This window comes from Symphalangus syndactylus, chromosome 13 (genome assembly GCF_028878055.3).
Source record: "Symphalangus syndactylus isolate Jambi chromosome 13, NHGRI_mSymSyn1-v2.1_pri, whole genome shotgun sequence".
NCBI lineage: Eukaryota > Metazoa > Chordata > Mammalia > Primates > Hylobatidae > Symphalangus > Symphalangus syndactylus.
This window is the reverse complement of record NC_072435.2, coordinates 107,172,581-107,186,062: the sequence shown is the minus strand read 5'-3', so window position 1 is coordinate 107,186,062 and position 13,482 is coordinate 107,172,581. Positions and strand designations below refer to the sequence as shown.

The following is a 13,482-nucleotide window of genomic DNA, read 5'->3' as shown; positions in this document are numbered from 1 at the left end:
ACTCCTGAGCTCAAGTGATCTGCCTGCCTTGTCCTCCCAAAGTGCTGCGCCCTACAATTTAAAAAAAATTTTGTAGAGACAGTCTCGCTGTTACCTAGGCTGGTTTTGAACTTCTGCCCTCAAGTAGTCCTCTTGCCTTGGCCTCCCAAAGTGTTGGGATTAAGGCCATGAGCTAGCACACCCAGCCTAAATTCTTCTTATATTCTGTTCTTGGCACATAGTAGATGTTCAACAATGTAGAGTCAAATGCATTTGGAGTTGGAATGGCTCTGGTGTTTTGTTTTTTTTTTTTGAACCAGAAACACGTGCACTTTATTGAATACCATTGTAGAAAAGTGTGTGAGGATAGAGGGCTGATACAGGACTTGGCTCTGGGGGCAGGGCAAGGAATGGAGGGCGGATGGAGTACATGGGCATCAGATCATGGACAGAGCTCCTGGCCTAGATGATGCCTCCTGATCTATTGATAGACTTGAAAGATCAACACTGGGATGATGCTGAGCAGAATGGTCATGATGATGTGCACAATCAGGGCCCAGATGTTCAGGCACTTGGTGGTGAAGGCATAGGCCTGGGCCCTGGTCAGGTCGCCAACCATCTTCCTGTCCCTAGACTTCACGGAGTAGGCCAATGCTATGAAGCCCAGGCAGCAGGAGTTCACGAAGTGGGTGTTGAACAGGGACCAGACAACATGGTTGGGCACGGAGTTCTCGACGTGGGTGTGGATCACGGTGGACATCGGGGGAGCAGGGTTGTGGGGTGCCCCCAGCACAGCCACCTCTTGCTCCTCCTTGAGCATCTCATAGTTAGGGGGATGGCCAATGTTGGCAGGAGGGAAGAGGTTTGGACAGTGTGGTTCATGGTGTCCAGGGAAGACCAGCTATGGTCGGGTTGCTGGGATGGTTCTCAGTGGGCCCTCCCTTTCCCTGGTAGTTTGGATTTCTCTGGCTCTGGTGGTTTTTTAGTACACATTCTATTTACGGATGAAGAAATTGAGACCAAGAGGGTTATTTACCAGAGTGTCTCATCATTGGCTGCATAACTAGCATTAAAATCTGATGTACTTTTGTTTCTAATACATTTCTTTCTTTCTTTTTTTTTTTTAAGATGGAGTCTCGCTCTGTTGCCGAGGCTGGAGTGCAGTGGGGCAATCTCAGCTCGTTGCAACCTCTACCTCCTGGGTTCAAGCTATTCCCCTGTCTCAGCCTCCCAAGTAGCTGGGACTACAGGCACCTGCCACCACAGCCGGCCAGGTTTTGTATTTTAGTAGAGATGGGGTATCACCATGTTGGCCAGGCTGGTCTCGAACTCATGACCTCAGGTGATCACCTGCCTCGGCCTCCCAGTGCTGGCATTACAGGCATGAGCCACCGTGCCTGGCCTTTCTCTGTCGTTTCTTTTCTTTTTCTTCATCCGTCCTCTCCTTCTTTTCTCCCCTCCCTGCTGCCTCCTCCCCTCCTCCCCTCCTCCCTTCTTTCCTTCCTTTCTCTCCCTCTTTTTATTTCTTCCTTTCTTTTTCTTTCTCTGTCTCTCCCAACCCTTCCTCTCTCTCTCTCCCTTTCTTCCTCCCTCCCCTTCTCTCTCCCCCTCCCCACCTTATCTCTTCCCCTTCCCTTTTGTTCCTAAGAGACAGGGTCTCCTTATGTTGCTGAGGCTGACCTTGAACTCCTGAGACCAGATGATTCTGCCTCCTTAGTAGCTGGGACTACACCCACCTCCCGTTGTCATTTGTTTATTTATTTATTTATTTATTTATTTTGGAGACAGAGTCTTCCTCTGTTGCTCAGGGTGGAGTGTAGTGGCACGATCATAGCTTACTGTAACTGTGTAACCTCGAATTCTTGGGCTCAAGCAGTCATCCCACCTCAGCTTGCTGAGTACCTGGGGCTACACGTGTGTACCACCATGTCCGGCTAATTACTTTTCTTATTTTTATTTTTCGGAGACAGGATCTTGCTCTGTTGCCCAGGCTGGTGTCAAACTCCTGGGCTCAAGTAAACCTCCTCCCTTGGCCTCCCAAAGTGTTGGGAGGGATTACAGGCATAAGCCACTGCACCCAGCCTCCTCTTTCTTCCCATTTAACTCCTAACCACACCGAACTTTCTGTCTGCAGGGAGGAGCATTGGTCAACAGTTCACAAAACAGCTAGGCATGATGGCGTGCACCCATAGTCCCAGCTACTTGGGGAGCTGAGGTGGGAGGATCGCTGGAGCCCAGGAGTTCAAGGCCCTGGGCAACACAGCAAGACCTCATGTCTGGCTGGGCCCGGTGGCTCACGCCTGTAATCCCAGCACTTTGGGAGGCTGAGGTGGGTGGATCACCTGAGGTCAGGAGTCCGAGACCAGCCTGGCCAACATGGTGAGACCCCGTGTCTACTAAAAGTACAAAAATTAACCAGGCACGGTGGCGCGCTCCTGTAATCCCAGCTACTCGCGGGGGCTGAGACAGGAGAATCTCTTGAACCTGGGAGGCGGAGGTTGCAGTGAGCCAAGATCACGCCACTGCACTCCAGCCTGTGTGACATAGTGAGACTCTTATCTCAAAAAAAAAAAAAAAAAAGTCATCTGTACTATTGCATGTTGGTAGTTTCTTTCTGCTTATTGTTGAGTAGTAGTCTATTGTATGCATGTACCAGTTTGTTCATCTAGTGGTGGACATTGAGTTAGCAGGTTTTGGCTATTAAAAATAAAGCTGGGTTCCGGGTGCAATGTCTCACGCCTGTAATCCCAGCACTTTGGGAGGCCGAGGGAGGCGGATCACCTAAGGTTGGGAGTTTGAGACCAGCCTGACCAACATGGAGAAACCCCATCTCTACTAAAAATACAAAATTAGCTGGGCATGGTGGCGCATGCCTGTAATGCCAGCCAGGAGGCTGAGGCAGGAGAATTGCTTGAACCCGGGAGGCAGAGGTTGCGGTGAGCCAAGATTGCACCATTATACTCCAGCCTGGGCAGCAAGAGTGAAACTCTGTCTCAAAAAATAAATAAATAAAAAAAAATAAAGCTGGTATGAATATTTATTTACAGGTTTTGTGTGAACATATGATTTTATTTCTCTTGGTTGGAATGCATAGAAATGAGATTTCTGGGTTTTGTGGCAAGTGTTTATTTTTCCAGGGTACATACAATCCTGTGAGTGTTTATTTAATTTTAAAAGTAATTGCTAAACTGTTTGCTAAAGTGACTGTACTATATTTTCTTCCCCTAGCAGTGTATGAATTTTTTTTTTTGAGACAGGGTCTTGCTCTGTCACCCAGGGTGGAGTGCAGTGGTGCAATATTGTCTCACTGCAACATTGACCTCCTGGGCTCAAGTGATCCTCCTGCTTCAGCCTCCTGGCTGGGACCACAGGCATGTACCACCACACCTGGTAATTTGCTTGGATTTTTAATAGAGAAGAGGTCTCACTATGTTGCCCTGGCTGGTGTTGAACTCCTGGGCTCAAGTGATTCGTCTACCTCAGCCTCCCAAAGTGCTGGGATTACAGATATGAGCCCCTGTACCTGGCCTCATTGTGGTTTTAATTTGCATTTCCCTAATGCCCAGTGATATTGAGCATCTTTTCATGTGTTTATTTGACATTCATACCATCTTTGGTGATGAGAAACTATGTTTATGCATTGCTTAATGATGGGGATGTGTTCTGAGAAATTTTTTCGATGATCTCATCATTGTACAAATATAGAGTATACTTACACAAGTCTAGATGGTATACCTACTAGACACATAGGCTGTGGTACAGAGTATTACTCTTAGGCTACAAATCTGTATAGCATGTTGCTGTACTGAACACTGTTGGCAGTTGTAACATAATGTTAAGTATTTGTGAATCTAAACATATCTAAACACAGAAAAGGTGAGTAAAAATACAGCGTAAAAGATAAAAGTGGTGTATCTGAATAGGTCACTTACCATGAATGGAGCTTGCAGGACAGGAAGTTGCTTGGGATGAGTCATTTGTGAGTGGTGTGTGAATGTGCAGGCCTAGGACATTACTGTATGCTACTGTAGACAAACACTGAACAGTTAGGATACACTGAATTGATAAATATCTTTCTTATTTTGCTTTTTGAGACGGAGTCTCGCTCTATTGCCCAGGCTGGAGTGTAGTGGCGTGATTTTGGCTCACTGCAGTCTCTGCCTTCTGGGTTCAAGTGATTCTCCTGCCTCAGCCTCCTGAATAGCTGGGATTACAGGTGCGTGCCACCACACCTGGCTAATTTTTGTATTTCTAGTAGAGATGGGGTTTCACCATGTTGGCCAGGCTGGTCTTGAACTCCTGACCTCAGGTGATCCACCTGCCACGGCCTCCCAAAGTGCTGGGATTACAGACGTGAGCCACTGCTGGGATTACAGACCGGCCAGAGATGAGGTCTTGCTGTATTGCTCAGGGCGTTGAACTCCTGGGCTCCAGCAGTGCTCCCACCTCAGCTTCCCAAGTAGCTGGGACTATGGGTGCACGCCATCATGCCTAGCCGTTTTGTGAACTCTTGACCGATGCTCTTCTCTGCAGACAGAAAGTTCAGTGTGGTTAGGAGTTAAGACTTGTAACCTCTGACCTCAAGTGATCTGCCAACCTTGACCTCCCAAAGTGCTGGGATTACAGGTGTGAGCCACCGCGCCTGGTCAAAAATATCTTTCTTTAAGAGTAAATTTACCTTAACTTACTGGTTGATCTTGTATATAGGTCTGTTGTTAATTGAAACATGCAGGCTGGGCGCGGTGGCTCACGCCTGTAATCCCAGCACTTTGGGAGGCCGAGGCAGGCGGATCACGAGGTCAGGAGATCGAGACCATTCTGGCTAACACGGTGAAACCCCATTGCTACTAAAAATACTAAAAATTAGCCGGGCGTGGTGGCGGGCGCCTGTAGTCCCAGCTACTCGCGAGGCTGAGGCAGGAGAATGGCATGAACCTGGGAGGCGGAACTTGCAGTGAGCCGAGATCGCGCCACTGCACTCTAGCCTGGGCGACAGAGCGAGACTCCATCTCAAAAATCAAATAAATAAATAAATAATTGAAACATGCGGTGCATGTGTTTATTTGGGATCTGACTTGTTTGGAAATATTTGCATTATCTTCTAGATTTAGAGCATCTTGACAGTAGGAGCAAGTGTCTTGTACAACTTTGTATGCTTAGTAAGTTATCAATTAACTTGTTGTGGCCAGGCACAGTGGCTCACGACTGTAATCCCAGCACTTTGGGAGGCCGAGGTGGGCAGATCACCTGAGGTCAGGAGCTCAAGACCAGCATAGCCAACGTGGTGAAACCCTGTGTTTGTTTGTTTATTTATTTATTTATTTATTTATTTATTTATTGGAGATGGAGTCTCGCTCTGTCGCCCAGGCTGGAGTGCAGTGGCGTGATCTCGGCTCACTGCAACCTCCGACTCCCAGGTTCATGCCATTGTCCTGCCTCAGCCTCCCAAGTAGCTGGGACTACAGGCGCCTGCCACCATGCCCAGCTAATTTTTTTATTTTTAGTACAGACGGGGTTTCACCATGTTATCTGGGATGGTCTCGATCTCCTGACCTTGTGATCCGCCCACCTTGGCCTCCCAAAGTTCTGGGATTACAGGCGTGAGCCACCACACTTGGCCTACCCCATGTTTATTACAAATACACAAATTGGCCATTTGTGGTAGCACATCTATAGTCTCAGTGACTCAGAAAGCTGAGGCAGGAGAATCTCTAGAACCTGGGAGGCAGAGGTTGCAGTGAGCAGAGATTGTGCCACTGTACTTCAGCCTGGGCGACAGAGTGAGACTGTGTCTCAAAATAATAATTTGTTGAATATGTGACTATTGGTTTAATTTTTTATGAGATGGAGTCTCACTCTGTTGCCCAGGTTGGAGTACAGTGGTGCAATCTAAGCTCACTGCAACCTCCGCCTCCTGGGTTCAGGTGATTCAGCCTCCCAAGTAGCTGAGTCTACAGGCATGCACTACTGTGCCTGACTAATTTTTGTATTTTTAGTAGAAATGGGGTTTCACCATGTTGGTCAGCCTGGTCTCAAACTCCTATTCTCAAGTGATCCACCTACCTCGACCTTCCAAAGTGGCGGGATTATAGGCGTGAGCCATGGCGCCCGACCAGACTATTGCTTTTGTTTGGTTTGGTTTGGTTTAATGTTTTATGTTGTGTTGTGTTGTGTTGTGTTGTGTTATGTTATGTTATGTTATGTTATGTTATGTTATGTTAAGACGGAGTTTGTCTCTTGTCGCCCAGGCTGGAGTGCAGTGGCATGATCTCAGCTTACTGCAACCTCTGCCTCTCAGGTTCAAGTGATTCTCCTGCCTTAGCCTCCCAAGTAGCGGGATTACAGGCACCCACCACCGTGCCTGGCTAATTTTTGTATTTTTAGTAGAGACAAGGTTTCACCATCTTGGTCAGGCTGTTCTCGAACTCCTGACCTCGTGATCCACCCACGTTGGCCTCCCAACGTGCTGGGATTACAGGCGTGAGCCACTGCGCCCGGCTGACTATTGGTTTTATTATTAAGCAGTAGTAGTTGACCCTGTCAAGGAAAAGCTGTCATGTAGAAAGCATGGCATTTATAGGCATACCACGTTTAATTCCCTCCCCTTTTTTTATTTTTGGAGTACCTCCTGCTTGTGAGGCTTGGGAATACAGTAGTGAATAAGCCAGATGAGGTCTCTCTCTTTCTGGAGCTTATGTGGTAGTATAGACTAGGCAGAAAGTTCTCATTGCCCCTGCCACCTTATGGCATTGAGGTGTTTGAGATGCTGATGTTTACTTCTGTCTCATAAAATCTTGAAAGGAGTTCTTTTAGATGAGGAGAAAAACAAATGAACAAACAAAAAACCATCAGAAGAATGGGCCTGGATCATGTCTGTAAACCTCCCTACTTCATGGGGAGGCTGAAATGGGAAGGGCCAGGAGTTCAAGACCAGGCTGAGAAACATAACAAGACCCCATCTCTACAAAAAATATTTTTTAATTAATGGGGGATGGTAGCACACACCTGTAGTCGCAGCTACTCACGAGGCTGAAGCGAGAGGATTGCTTGAGCTCAGGAGTTAAAGATTGCAGGAGGTATTATCACAGCACTGCGTTCCAGCCCCTCTTATCAGCAGTCTGGTATGTTGCTAAGGGTCTTGTTCTTTTTAGTGCTTCAAGGACAACCACTGGCTATGCACAGAAATAAGTATGTTTGAGAAGCTTACTGACCTCAGCTTGAAAAATTGATTAGGGTCATAATTAAAAAGGAGGGAAACAGGGTTGAGTGAACCGGACCCTACCGTGAGTTTATTCTCCCAGGGCATACATAATCTCATGTGATTACCACATAGTCCTGTTAGATAATCTGTTATCCTGTCCACATTTTACCCGTGAGGAAATGAAGGCCCAGAGAGGTTAAGTGACCTATTCAAATTCACTCAGAAGGTGGCAGAGATGAGTTATTATCATTGTATTTTGGATCTCTGGAAAGAAAGAAAACTAGTGATGGTATTAAAAAATATTAGTTTCTTTTAATCAACCAGGAACTTGAGTCACTAGCTTCTCTGGCTGAAGGACTATACTTCAACAGTATGAAAAATGGAAAAGAAAATGAGGAATTTTGGCTGGGTGCAGTGGCTAACACCTGTAATTCTACCACTTTGGGAAGCCAAGGGAGGAGGATCACTTGAGCTAAGAATTCAAGATCAGCCTAGGCAACATAGTGAGGCCCCATCTCTACAAAAATAAATTAGCTGGGCGTGGTGGTGCATGCCTGTAGTCTCAGCTACTTGGGAGGCTGACTCAGGAGGGTCACTTGAACCCAGGAATTTGAGGTTGCAGTGAGCTATGATTGCGCCACTGTATACCATCCCAGGCAACAGAGTGAGACCCTATCCCCCCACTGCCAAAAAAATAAATAAATAAATAAAATGAGGAATTTACATTTGTGACAGATATGGAATTTAGGGAATTTAGTTATTTATAGTCTATAAATGCTATAAGAAGTCTCCATACCTTTTTTTATTTTTTTTGGAGACAGAGTCTCGCTCTGTCGCCCAGGCTGGAGTGCAGTGGTGCGATCTTGGCTCACTACAAGCTCCACCTCTCGAGTAGCTGGGACTACAGGTGCCCGCCACCACGTCCGGCTAATTTTTTTGTATTTTTAGTAGAGACGGGGTTTCACTGTGTTAGCCACGAAGGTCTCGATCTCCTGACCTCATGATCTGCCCGCCTCAGCCTCCCAAAGTGCTGGGATTACAGGCTTGAATCACCGCACCCGGCCAGAAGTCTCCATACTTTTTAACCCAATCTAAAAGGGTAAGGAAATATATAAGAATGTCTTTATTATTAAATTTTTTTCTATATAAAACATTTCAGAAAATAAAGACTAGCATTTCTGAGCCAAGTGGTAGTAGTGGCCATTTTTTCTGAAGAAAAAAACACATTTAGCTATCTATGATGTGAAAAGAGATGATGAATATTTTATTTATGTAATAAATGTTATGTCATAAAATACCGTTTATTGTGTGCCTATTAGGTTTCAGGAGAGCTGTGCCAAGAGCATTACTTGTATATCTTTTAAGCCTTACAACAGCCCAGCCTGTCAGGCTGGTAGTGCCATATCTATTTTACAGATGAGGAAGTGATGGATTGGAGAAATTAAGGAAATTGCCCTTAGGTCAAAGAGATAGGAAGTGACAAAGCTGAGATTTTTAATCTTGTGAGATTTCAAAGTCTTTGCTTTTTAATAACTGTTCCATTGCCTCTAATACAGAGATATGACAAAAACAAGTAAAAATCAGTGAAGAAGGCTGGAAGCAGTCGCTTAAGCCTGTAATCCCAGCAGTTTGGGAGGCCGAGGCGTGTGGATTGCCTGAGGTCAGGAATTTGAGACCAGCCTGGCCAACATGACAAAACTCCGTCTCTACTAAAAATACAAAAAAGTTAGCCAGGCGTGGTGGCAAGCACCTGTAATCCCAGCTACTCAGCAGGCTGAGGTAAGGAGAATCGCTTGAACCTGGGAGGCGGAGGTTGCAGTGAGCTGAGATCGCTCCATTGCATGCCAGCCTGGGCAACAAAGCAAGACTCCATCTCAAAATAAAATAAAATAAAATAATAATAATGAAGAAAACAATCCAGTCATTATTGTCAGCCATAAAATTTCTTCAATCAACCATGCGTTAGTCCTGGCAGTTCTCTATCAGTGAGTTTTGATCAAAAAGTTTGTTTATAATTCTTTTTTTTTTTTTTTTTTGAGACGGAGTCTGGCTCTGTTGCCCAGGCTGGAGTGCAGTGGCGCAATCTCGGCTCACTGCAAGCTCCGCCTCCCGGGTTCACATCATTCTCCTGCCTCAGCCTCTCCGAGTAGCTGGGACTACAGGCACCCGCCACCACGCCCGGCTAATTTTTTTTTTTGTATTTTTAGTAGAGACGGGGTTTCACCGTGATCTCGATCTCCTGACCTCGTGATCCGCCCGCCTCGGCCTCCCAAAGTGCTGGGATTACAAGCGTGAGCCACCGCGCCCGGCCTATAATTCTTTTTTTTTTTTTTTAATTTTGAAATTTGGAAACAACATCATAAATAATGGTTAGTTTTCTGCAGCTCCCTATTTTGGCAGATGGTCTGTTGTTACTCATAATTAATTTGAACTAAAAAGTAGTGTACGATATCATGGGCTGTGAGTGTGTTTGCGACTTGATCTAAGAACCCATACACCACTTAGGATGCTTCTGTAGGAAAATTACAGTATGGAACTCACTTTCCCTGTCTCAGTCCATGTTGGTAGGCTGCAGAGTCTGGGGCTAGAAGGACACTGAACAAGACTTCAGCAGTACATGTTAGTCTTCCAGAGGGAAAGAATATAGTAGTTGAGGAAATAGTTCCTTTCCTCTGTGGCTTTAGGCAAATTCCTGGCTATGCTGTTTTATTTGGGCCAAACAATAATATCAGGAGGTTGTACATTTTATTCTTAATTACTGCGATACATTAATTTATCCATGGGTTTAACCTAGCCTACCTTTTGCTATTAGACTTCAACTCTACTTGTGTTGGGTTACCCCTCTGCTTAAAAATCACCCTATTCCCAAGCCCGAGGGAGTCTTTAACTTCAAAGCTTTCTATGACCTAATCCAAGGCCTGGCAAACTTTGTAAAGGGCCAGATAGTAAATTTGTTTTTTTTGTTTTGTTTTGTTTTGTTTTGTTTTTGAGATGGAGTTTTGCTTTTGTCACCCAGGCTGGAGTACAATGGTGCCATCTTGGCTCACTGCAACCTCTGCCTCCCGGGTTCAAGCGATTCTCCTGTCTCAGCCTCTCAAGTAGCTGGGGTTATAGACATGTGCCACGACACTCGGCTAATTTTTTTGTATTTAGTAGAGATGGGGTTTCACCATTTTGGTCAGGCTGGTCTCGAACTCCTGACCTCAGATGATCCATCTGCCACAGCCTCCCAAAGTGCTGGGATTACAGGTGTGAACCACCGTGCCCAGCCCGATAGTAAATATTTTAGGCTTTGCAGGCCATATGCAGTCCCATTTTTTTGTGTATGTTTGCACGTTTTTCTTTACATATTTTAAAAGCTCTTTCTTTTTCTTTCTTTTTTTTTTTTTTTTTTTTTTTGAGACAGAGTCTTGCTGTGTTGCCCAGGCTGGAGTGCAGTGGTGCAATCTTGGCTCACTGCAACCTCTGCCTCCTGGGTTCAGGCGATTCTGCTGTCTCAGCTTCCCGAGTAACTGGGATTACAGGCGCATGCTGCCACACCCATCTAATTTTTGTATTTTTAGTAAAGATGGGGTTTTGCCACGTTGGCCAGGCTGGTCTCCTGATCTCAGGTGATCTGCCCACCTCTGCCTCCCAAAGTGCTGGGATTACAGGTGTGAGCCACCGTGCCTGACCTAAAAGCTCTTTACAGTGTAAAAAATGTTCTGAGCTTTAAGCCATGTAAAAATAGGCCATAGGCCCCTGGGCATTTGCTGACCCTTGATAGAACTCCATTTTACCTTTCTGATCATGTTTCCCATTAATTCTTCAAAAATATGACCTCCATTTAAATCAAGATGGTCTCCTTCCTCACTGCTTGTGGAGGTCCAGTGCCCAGTGTCTGCCTCTTGCTTGCTCCTCCATCATTGTTCTGCCATTCGAGATCCTCATACTTACCCTTTAAGATCTAGCCCAAATTTTCCATGAAACTAATTCTAATAATTAAAAAGTTCCTGTAGAACTTAACCTTGTCTAGTACAAGTTAGCTTTCTTATTCAGTGGTAGCTTACTATAAATTACAAGAATAAAAAGATTACCATTTTCCCTCACACTGTTTTATGGAGAATGCCTAAAGTTACTTTTTCTTTTTACAGGCCAGTATTACTATATGGCATCCTAATCCCCTTTCCCAAATCTGAATTTTGGGATTGGAAGCTTGCATTTGAGATTATGATTTGTCTTCCTTATTGTACACAGGAGCAGGGACTTCACAACTAGTATTCGCATCCCTGCTCCTTCATACTTTGTGATATAAGGCAAGTTATTTTCACTTATGCTTAAGTTTCTTCCCCTGTAAAAAGGGGATGGAAGAGGATTAAATGAATTAAACATGTAACACACTTAATGCCTGGCAAGTAATAAGTGCTCAGTAACTTCTAGCTGTTCTTATTAGCATGTTTGGAAACCAGTAGAAACTACACCAGCAAGTTAAGGTTGAAAAGTGGTATTGATGGGCTTGGGGTAGTACAGTATGAATGGATACAGTTTAGCGTTTCACTGAGTTTGTATATTCATTAATTCGTTACACATTTGATGCTGTCAGGCTAGGACAGAGACAAAGATGAATAAACATTATCTCTGCTTCCAAGTTACCCAGTGTAGTAGAGAAGGCAGGCATGCAGATAGTTTAAATTGGTAGCACTGGGAGGGGACTGCCGTGGGTGGGCAGTGAAGAAAAAGGGCTTCAAAATGATGAGAGTTGAGATGGATCTTCAAGGATGATAAGCAGTTTTCAGTGAGGCCATGGAAGAGAGGAGGAAGTTCCAGGCGGGAAGAGTTTGTGCTAAAGTACAGGGATGGCCGGGCGCGGTGGCTCACGCTTGTAATCCCAGCACTTGGGGAGGCTGAGGCGGGCGGATCACGAGGTCAGGAGATCGAGACCACGGTGAAACCCCGTCCCTACTAAAAATACAAAAAATTAGCCAGGCGTGGTGGCAGGCAACTGTAGTCCCAGCTACTCCGAGAGGCTGAGACAGGAGAATGGTGTGAATCCGGGAGGCGGAGCTTGCAGTGAGCTGAGATCATGCCACTGCACTCCAGCCTGGGTGACAGAGCAAGACTCCATCTCAAAAAAAAATAAATAAATAAATAAAGTACAGGGATGCTATACACATGGTGTATGTAGAAAAAATTTGGTTCACAGTGTGATAGAAGAATTGGAGGGGGTCCTCACTGAAAGTAAGGAAACACATTTGGAAGAATATGTTTCAGTTAGAAAATGAAATGAGCTTAAAGTAAACACTAGTAAGGTTTTTAAAATGTAAAATTTCAACGTATTTAAAAAGAGAACAGTTGGATGAATCATATGTACCTGTCACTCAGCTTTAGCAGTTATCAGTAAATGGCCAACGTTGTTTCAGCTATACTCCCCTCTCCTCCACCGATAGTCTTTTGAAGGGGAATACGATTGTTTTGTGGCCTCCAGAAAGGGATAAGTTTATGAGCAATGGGTAGATCATTGGGAGAGACTTGAGTTTCCTGTCAGGAAGCATTCTTGGGGCATAAGTCAGAGGTGATATGAATGCCGTGGAAGGTGGGTGGCTTACTATCTGGAGAACTCGAGAAGATGGGAATGGGCACTGTACAGTACTGTGGCTACTTCCACACATGGTTCTTTAAATTTAAAATTATGTTGATTAAAATTTAAATATTTCAGTTCCTCAGCCATACTAACCATATTTCAAGTGCTTAGCTGCCACATGTGCCTAATGGCTGCAATATTGGACAACATGACATAGGACATTTTCATCACTGTACAAAGTTCTCTTGGACAGCATGGGACTAGAGCCCTAAGATCCTTTTCTACCTGAGTTGTTTGGATTTTTCGGTGTGTCTAGGTCAGATCTAGTTGTTTATGGCTTCATGACCAAACCTCTTACCCCTTTCTCTAGAGGGACTCAAGGGGTAAAGGCACTGAAAGGGTAAAACTTCATATGAAGAGTGTGGTGGTGGTGGTGGTGGTTTAAGACAGGGTCTCACTCTGTCAGACCACGCCGCTGGAGTCCAGTGGCATGATCCTGGCTCACTGCAGCGTCGACTTCCTGGGCTTAAGTGATCCTCCCACCTTAGCTCCCAAGTAACTGGAACTGTAGGCACGAGCCACCACACCTGCCTAATTTTTAAAATTTTCTGTAGAGATGAGGTTTCGCCATGTTGTCCAGGCTGGTCTCAAATTCCTGGACTCACCCTGGCCTCCCAGAGTGCTGGGATTGCAGGTGTGAGCCACTGCGACTGGCCTTTTTTTTCTCCTTTGCTACTCTAGT

The 13,482-nt window shown here is 45.2% G+C and overlaps 1 protein-coding gene and 1 pseudogene across 29 annotated transcripts in view; one reads left to right on the top strand and one right to left on the bottom strand.

Annotated features, from left to right (window-relative positions):
• The window catches only part of ATXN2 (ataxin 2), a 149,340-nt gene that overhangs the window by 17,402 nt on the left and 118,456 nt on the right, over positions 1–13,482 (top strand). The window lies entirely within an intron of this gene.
• LOC129460623 (interferon-induced transmembrane protein 3-like) lies at positions 461–861 on the bottom strand (annotated as a pseudogene).